We start from the raw sequence: 6,447 nt of genomic DNA, 5'->3' as shown, positions 1-6,447 counted from the left end.
AGAGATGCTAATATCAAGTTAGCAAGTGAAATGCAAGTGAATCTTTAGAGAAATGCAAGTGAAAACCACAATGAGATATCACTTCACGCCCATTAGGATGGTTGTTACCAAAATAACAAAAACAACAAGTGTTGGTGAGGATGTGGAGAAACTGGAACCCTGACGCATGCTCGTGGGAATGTAAAATTTTCTGTATATATACCCAAATGAAATGAAAGCAAGGACTCAAACAGATATGAGCACACCTATGTTCATGGCAACATTATTCCAAAAGCCAAAAAGTGGAAGCATATGAAGTATCAACTGACAGATAAATGGATGAACAAAATGCAGTATATACATACAATGGACTATTATTCAGCCTTAAAAATGAAGGAAATTCTGACAAATGCTACAACATGGATGAACATTATGCTAAGTGAAATAAGCCAGTCACAAGAGGACAAACATTGTATGATTCTACTTACATGAAATACCTAGAGTAATCAAATTCGTAGAGACAGAAAGCAGCATAGTGGTTGTCAGGGGCTAAGAATAAAGGGAAGTGGGGACTTAGTGTTTACAGGGTATAGCGTTTCAGCTGCAGAAGATGAATGGAGTTCTAGAGATGGATGGTGATAATGGTTCCACAACAATGTGAAATACACTTAATGCCACAGAACTGTACACTTAAAACTGGTTAAAATGGCAAATTTTGTTATGTATATTTTACCACAATAAAAACAGCAACAAAAAAAAGATACCTGCTATGCATCTTTCCTAGTGACTCTATCTTAGTGTAGGATCTCATCTCTTCATACCCAGGTAACTGCAATAGCTACTACTGTCCCTGGTTCATTCCACTCTCTCCTCATTTTAACTCAACCAACAGATCACTGACAGGTGCGTCTTGGCAGTTTTAACATATTAATGTGTGGCCTCCAAACTTTCAAAGTCTCCCCATATCTTGCACAAGAGGATAAAAATCCAAATCTCAATCCAGTACTCAAACTCTTCTACAAACATATCCTTTCAACTGTCTAATGTCTTCCCAAGGAAATTCAGTTGTCAGCTCATCCTAGTTTCCCTCTCTATTCCCCTCCCCCAAAGCTAATCTCCACATTACACTCTTGCTTTTCCCTCACAAAGTAACTGCTCCAATCTCTCTGTAAATCTAAACCCTCACAGAAGCTAGCTCAAGTCCCAAGTGTTCCAGGAAGTTATTTAGACTCCTGAGGCCTCACTCATCTCCCTCTAACCAGAACACGTACAGCATACTTCGTTTTATTTTTTTTGGTACGCGGGCCTCTCACTGCTGTGTCCTCTCCCGTTGCGGAGCGCAGGCTCCGGACGCGCAGGCTCAGCGGCCATGGCTCACGGGCCCAGCCGCTCCGCGGCATGTGGGATCTTCCCGGACCGGGGCACGAATCCGCGTCCCCTGCAATGGCAAGCGGCCTCTCAACCACTGCGCCACCAGGGAAGCCCGTACAGCATACTTTGTATTGATAGATTGTTTTCTAGGCTCAGAGGGGTACATCTTATCTTTTCTGAGGGCAAAGTCTACATATTTCACTTGTTTCTTTCTCCAGTAGCTCCTAGTATTGCAAAATACTACGCAGATCTTCAATAATCACCTGTGTAACTGAACACAAGGTACAACTCTGGTGTGTGAGTTTCAATGACTAGAATATGAAATCAGAAGCATTTGGCATGACAACTTCTGAAGGTTAGCCTGTGACACACAACACAGAAAGCTGCTGTGACTCAAGTGGCTATGTGGAAACCAGGTGGTACAACCCGGCAAACACAACACAGGTGCTTTAAATCCTAAAATTAGAGCCTGATACAAAGAACCTGTTTAAATGCTGGTAATGAGGAACAAAACAATATAGTAGTTAGGTTTTGTGGGACAGAATACTGGTTTTACTGAATGCATGCATAAATAAGCAATGCTACAACTGGACAGAAATATAGTCAGTCACAGACCTATGAAAACTCTAAATGAAATGTCAGTTGGTTTTTTATTAAATTCAGGTCAGGGAGAAGAATCTTCATGAGTTACTTGTGGTAGCTGACAGTAACTGTCAAGAATCAGAGTGAGGCGCTCTCTCTGATTTCTCCTTTCAACTACATTGTACAAAGACCCAGGAATGAGGATGGTGCTGAAGAATGCAATCAATGAAGAATACGAGGCTCAGGAGTGTAGTGAAAAGAGCTCTCTAAATAGGGCGGAGAGAGGCCTAGATCCTAGTTTTGGTCCAATCCCTCGCCAGCTGCAGAACCCACAGCGAGTCACTCATCTCCCTGGGCCTAGTTTCCCAGTTCTAAAACAAGTCACATCATATCGTTAAAGGTTTTTCTGACTTCAAAATTCCAGGACAAGTTTAATCACAGCTGCCATTAACATGTATGATTCTTGCAATTTCAAATCTTTCTTTCACATTTCCGGGAGAAAGTAATTGATTTCAGCAATCTAAAAGAAATGGATGCTATTCAGAGACAAAAGATTCTGCTACTTGAAAAAACGAAGTAATTCTGTAAAAATGCCTATTTCCTCATTACAGTAAGATGTTTTAGCAGAGGAAACAGTTCTCTGGTAAAACCAAGACTGCTTCTGCGAATTAGGCCTAATCCAGAGTACTTATTATCTGTGCTGGTATGTGAAGAGGTGCTATTGTAGTTCAAAGCAGAAACAACACTCAGGGCTTCCTCCCCCCAAACGGTGAGAAAGTTCTCATCTTCGGGGTAAGGCTAATAAACAGCTGTGCAAATGATGAGACACTGAAAAATGCACGCTTTTAGCCTTTCAAGCACTCCAAGCACAGGATTCTTTACCAACGACTCCGTATTGTCTCTCTCCCAACCTGTCAAAGCGCAATGCCAGTTTGATCCCGAAACAGTAACTTACCCGGACAATCTAACTTCTCCCCCGGGGAGCAGACGTACACAGGCCTGCACTCCTCGACCCCTGATTCCGGACGGCAGCTCTCACGCCCACCCCGGGGCGGTCGCAGCCCCGCAGCCGGGTAAACACGCGCCCGAGTCTCGGGAGCGGTTTCCCGGCGTCCTGGGAGCGACGAGTCCCGCCCCTCGTAGCCCCGAGACTGGAGCCGGCCGAGCCGCCGCCGCGGCCACCTCGGGCCGCTCTCCCCGCCCCAAGCGCCACACCTCGCGCCTCTGCCCCCGGGACGGCTGCGCACTGCCCAGCCCGCCCCGCTGAGCGCACCGGGACCGGTCAGCCTGCCACCGCCGCCTCAGCCCCAGACGGACCAGTGACCCTTCCCCGGCCCCGCGCCCCCCGCGGCGGCCGGGCCCCAGCCCTGCGCCCCCACGGCCCCCGCACAGCCCCTTCCTCGTCGGGACGCCCAGCACCGCGCCGGTAACAGCCTCGGCTCACAGCCTCAGAGACATCGAGGGACACTCACCCCGGAGGCTCCTCCCGCCGCTGCTGCTGCTGCCGCCGCTGGGACCGCGGCCGTCGCCCCCGCCGCCGCCGCCTGCACCGCCGTCCGCACCGGCGCCAGCGCCCCCGGCCATCCTCCTCCTGCCGTCGCCGCCGCCACCTCCCGTCTCAGCTCCTGTCAGTGGCTCAGGCTCCGGGGCTTCTCCAGGTTTCTCTCGCCGCCATTTTGACGCCTGGAGCGAGCAGGAGGGGCTTGGCTCGGCGCAGGCCTGGGGCGCCTGCGCGGCGCTGCGGAGCCGGCCCGAGCCCCAGCCAGTCCCCGCCGCCGCCGCCGCGCCCGGGGTCACGTGGGCCGGCGGCGACACGCGCGCGCCCTGGCTGGCCGGGGAGGCGCGTTCACGGGACCTGGGATCGGTTGGAGCCGAGTGCGCGCGCATTATTCCCGCTCTCCACTCGGAGTCTGAAGCTCGTTTGCAGCATCTTGCTTATTCCGGGGAATTGTGGCAAATCGTTAAATCTGTCAGAGTGGAATTATAATGACTACGCTACCGCACGACCGGTTCTACCAATTCATGTTTCCATTCGGCGGCCGGCATCATGATCTATCGCTCACGACACATCTTTCGTAAAGCGAAGACTGCGCTTCCACAGAGAAGTCCTTTTTGACAGTCTTGGCGTTTTCTTGGCAGTTTATCTTAAGCCCTGTCTGTATGGTACTTTTACAGACACCACCTTGCTAGTTGTATAGTGGATTTGTTTGTTTTTTTCATCAGGCACCGAAAAGTTTTCCTCAGCAAGATACCCCCATAAACGTGGGATAAGGATTGATGAAAACACAGTCGCCGCGTGGGAGAGCCAAATCGCTCTCCCTAGATGCCCCTTGTCTGGGAGTTTGCAGTAAGTTCAGCGATGCACTAACAAAAACACTTATGTTTATGGAGCACCTTACAGTTCGCAAAACACTGGTAAATGCATGGCTTTCTTTGAACACCAAAACCGCCCTTTGAGGTAGTCAGGACGGGTATTATTATCGCCCTTTTACAGCTAAGGAAATAGGCTCAAAAATACTAAGTCGTTTGCCCCGGGGCGCACATGCAGCATTAGTAAGTAGGCAAGACGAGACTAGAACCCAGACATTCTGACCCTGGTCATCAGACACATTATCTCTCACAGTTCTATGACAGGCCCTAGCAATACATCCTGTATTTGTCCTCTGGGAATTTATTTAAAACTGCCTTTAAAGTATTTTCATTTTCAGTCTCTCCCCACCCTTTGAGAAACAAGTTTTCCAAGTCATGCCACCAAGTCTTTTGGTTGCTCTCAAACCATCTCTAAGCTTAAAAGAATAAGAGCAATTTCCAATTTTGTGATGTTTTTAACCATCTCTTTGTCCTTTATTATTTTATACGTTTTGCATTTGGTTGGAATATTTAAGTTTTTTTTTTTTAACATCCTTCAATGGAAGTATTTTATCTCTTTAAATATGATCGTTACTTTTCTCTGGACTTTCTTCAGATTTGATGTATCTTTCTTGTGCTCATTCATCACCTCCTTACTTCATTGGAAAGATTATTTCTTTCCAATTTGTGTTATTTCATTTTTCCCCCTTTCACCCCACACATCTCTCCCCAACCCCAATCCTCGAAGGTTTGGAGATTGTAGCAGAGATTGTAGTATTCCCTTGTCCAAAAAAAAGGACCCTTCTAGCTGGTAAGGGTCTCTTCAGCTGAGCACATGTGTGGACAGGAGACAAGAAGTGCATGGAAAAGTGAAAAAAGGCAAGGGAAATAGGCCCATCTAGTTTGAACAAAGGTTTGGCTCTGTGTGCCCACCTCCAATTCCCCTATACTGTTATACTTCCCCCTAAATGCACAATTGAATCTTATCTAAATTCAAGGCACGTATACCATTATTTCTATTATTTTGCCTTTGTCTTCAGCTAAATACTGCATTAACTGAAAGAGCTGTTATATGCAAAGTAAAAATTCCGTTATCCAAACCACCTCTTGATAACTTATTAAACATGAAATAAGATCGGTCTCCACTATTTACACTTTCTCATTTATTCCTAACTTTCACTGCTTGATTTTGATTCTGTTTCCTAGAGACAATATAACAAAAAAAATTAAAACAATACTAACAATATCATTCTAAAATCCGAGGGTAACCCCATTTTTCTAAAAGCTTTTGATGTGTAAATCTATCAAAGACTTTTTGAAAAGCCAAATAAGGTCTGCTGGTTTCACCTTGCCCTTTTGTCTATCTGAACACTAGGAGAACTCTAGTATGCTAGTTCGGTTAAGATTTACCTTTACAGAAATCATGCGTAAGTGTTCCATGATTTTTTTCCACCCTTTAAGTCATATACCTTGTGTTTTCTTATCATACCACTTAGGTGTACTTACTAGATACTGAATTAACTTGGTTTACACATCATATGTCAGAGTTTAGATTTGTCTATTTCAGTTCAGTCCTACACATATATTTTTTTAAAGCATCCAATACCATGTGCCAAGCACAATGCTAGATGCTCAGGGTAAAAAATAAATGATTCTTTGCCCTCGAGGAGCTTAGACTCCAATAGGAAGACAGACTAAAAAATAATTTTTTTTTTGAAAAGTGCTAAGACAGTGTTCAGGAGCAGTGAAGAGTATGGGTTCTAGAGTCAGACAGATCTGGGTGGGCATGTGACACAAGCCAGCCAGTGAGAATCTATTCTGGAAATTTCTGGCAGGCTCTCCTAGGAGATGTTTCTTCTTAATCTATATCTCTGGAATTATGACCTTAAAGGACAATGTAAATTGTCTTCCTTAGCTATAAGGAGAAAGACATGAGCAATAGGAGAGAATGGGGACCACAAGCAGAAAGAAACAGAAATTGAGAAAAGTGGAAGCCCTGACATCATTTGAACTCCTGGGCATAGCTGTGCCCTAAACCAATCTAACCTTGGTCTTTCAGTTTTTATGAGCCATTAAGTTGCCTAACTCCCCTTTTTTCATCTTAAACTCGTTGGAGGTGGATAAAAGCAGTACATTTCTGTCACTTGCAATCAAGTGTTCTGTTCT

The 6,447-nt window shown here is 45.8% G+C and overlaps 1 protein-coding gene across 6 annotated transcripts in view; it reads right to left on the bottom strand.

Annotated features, from left to right (window-relative positions):
- The window catches only part of BTBD7 (BTB domain containing 7), an 82,175-nt gene extending 77,506 nt beyond the window's left edge, over positions 1-4,669 (bottom strand). For 3 of the 6 annotated variants that reach the window (XM_060003999.1, XM_060004006.1, XM_060004007.1), the window contains exon 1: positions 3,405-4,669. The gene's annotated coding sequence lies outside the window, so the exon portion shown is untranslated. Of the gene's footprint in view, positions 1-1,250; positions 3,105-3,404 lie in introns of those variants that run through there. The other 3 variants (XM_060004003.1, XM_060004000.1, XM_060004001.1) reach the window with 3 other exon arrangements.
- Positions 4,670-6,447: the final 1,778 nt, after the last annotated feature.

This window comes from Delphinus delphis, chromosome 2 (genome assembly GCF_949987515.2).
Source record: "Delphinus delphis chromosome 2, mDelDel1.2, whole genome shotgun sequence".
NCBI classification, from domain to species: Eukaryota; Metazoa; Chordata; class Mammalia; order Artiodactyla; family Delphinidae; genus Delphinus; species Delphinus delphis.
This window is presented reverse-complemented; position numbering and strand designations above follow the sequence as displayed.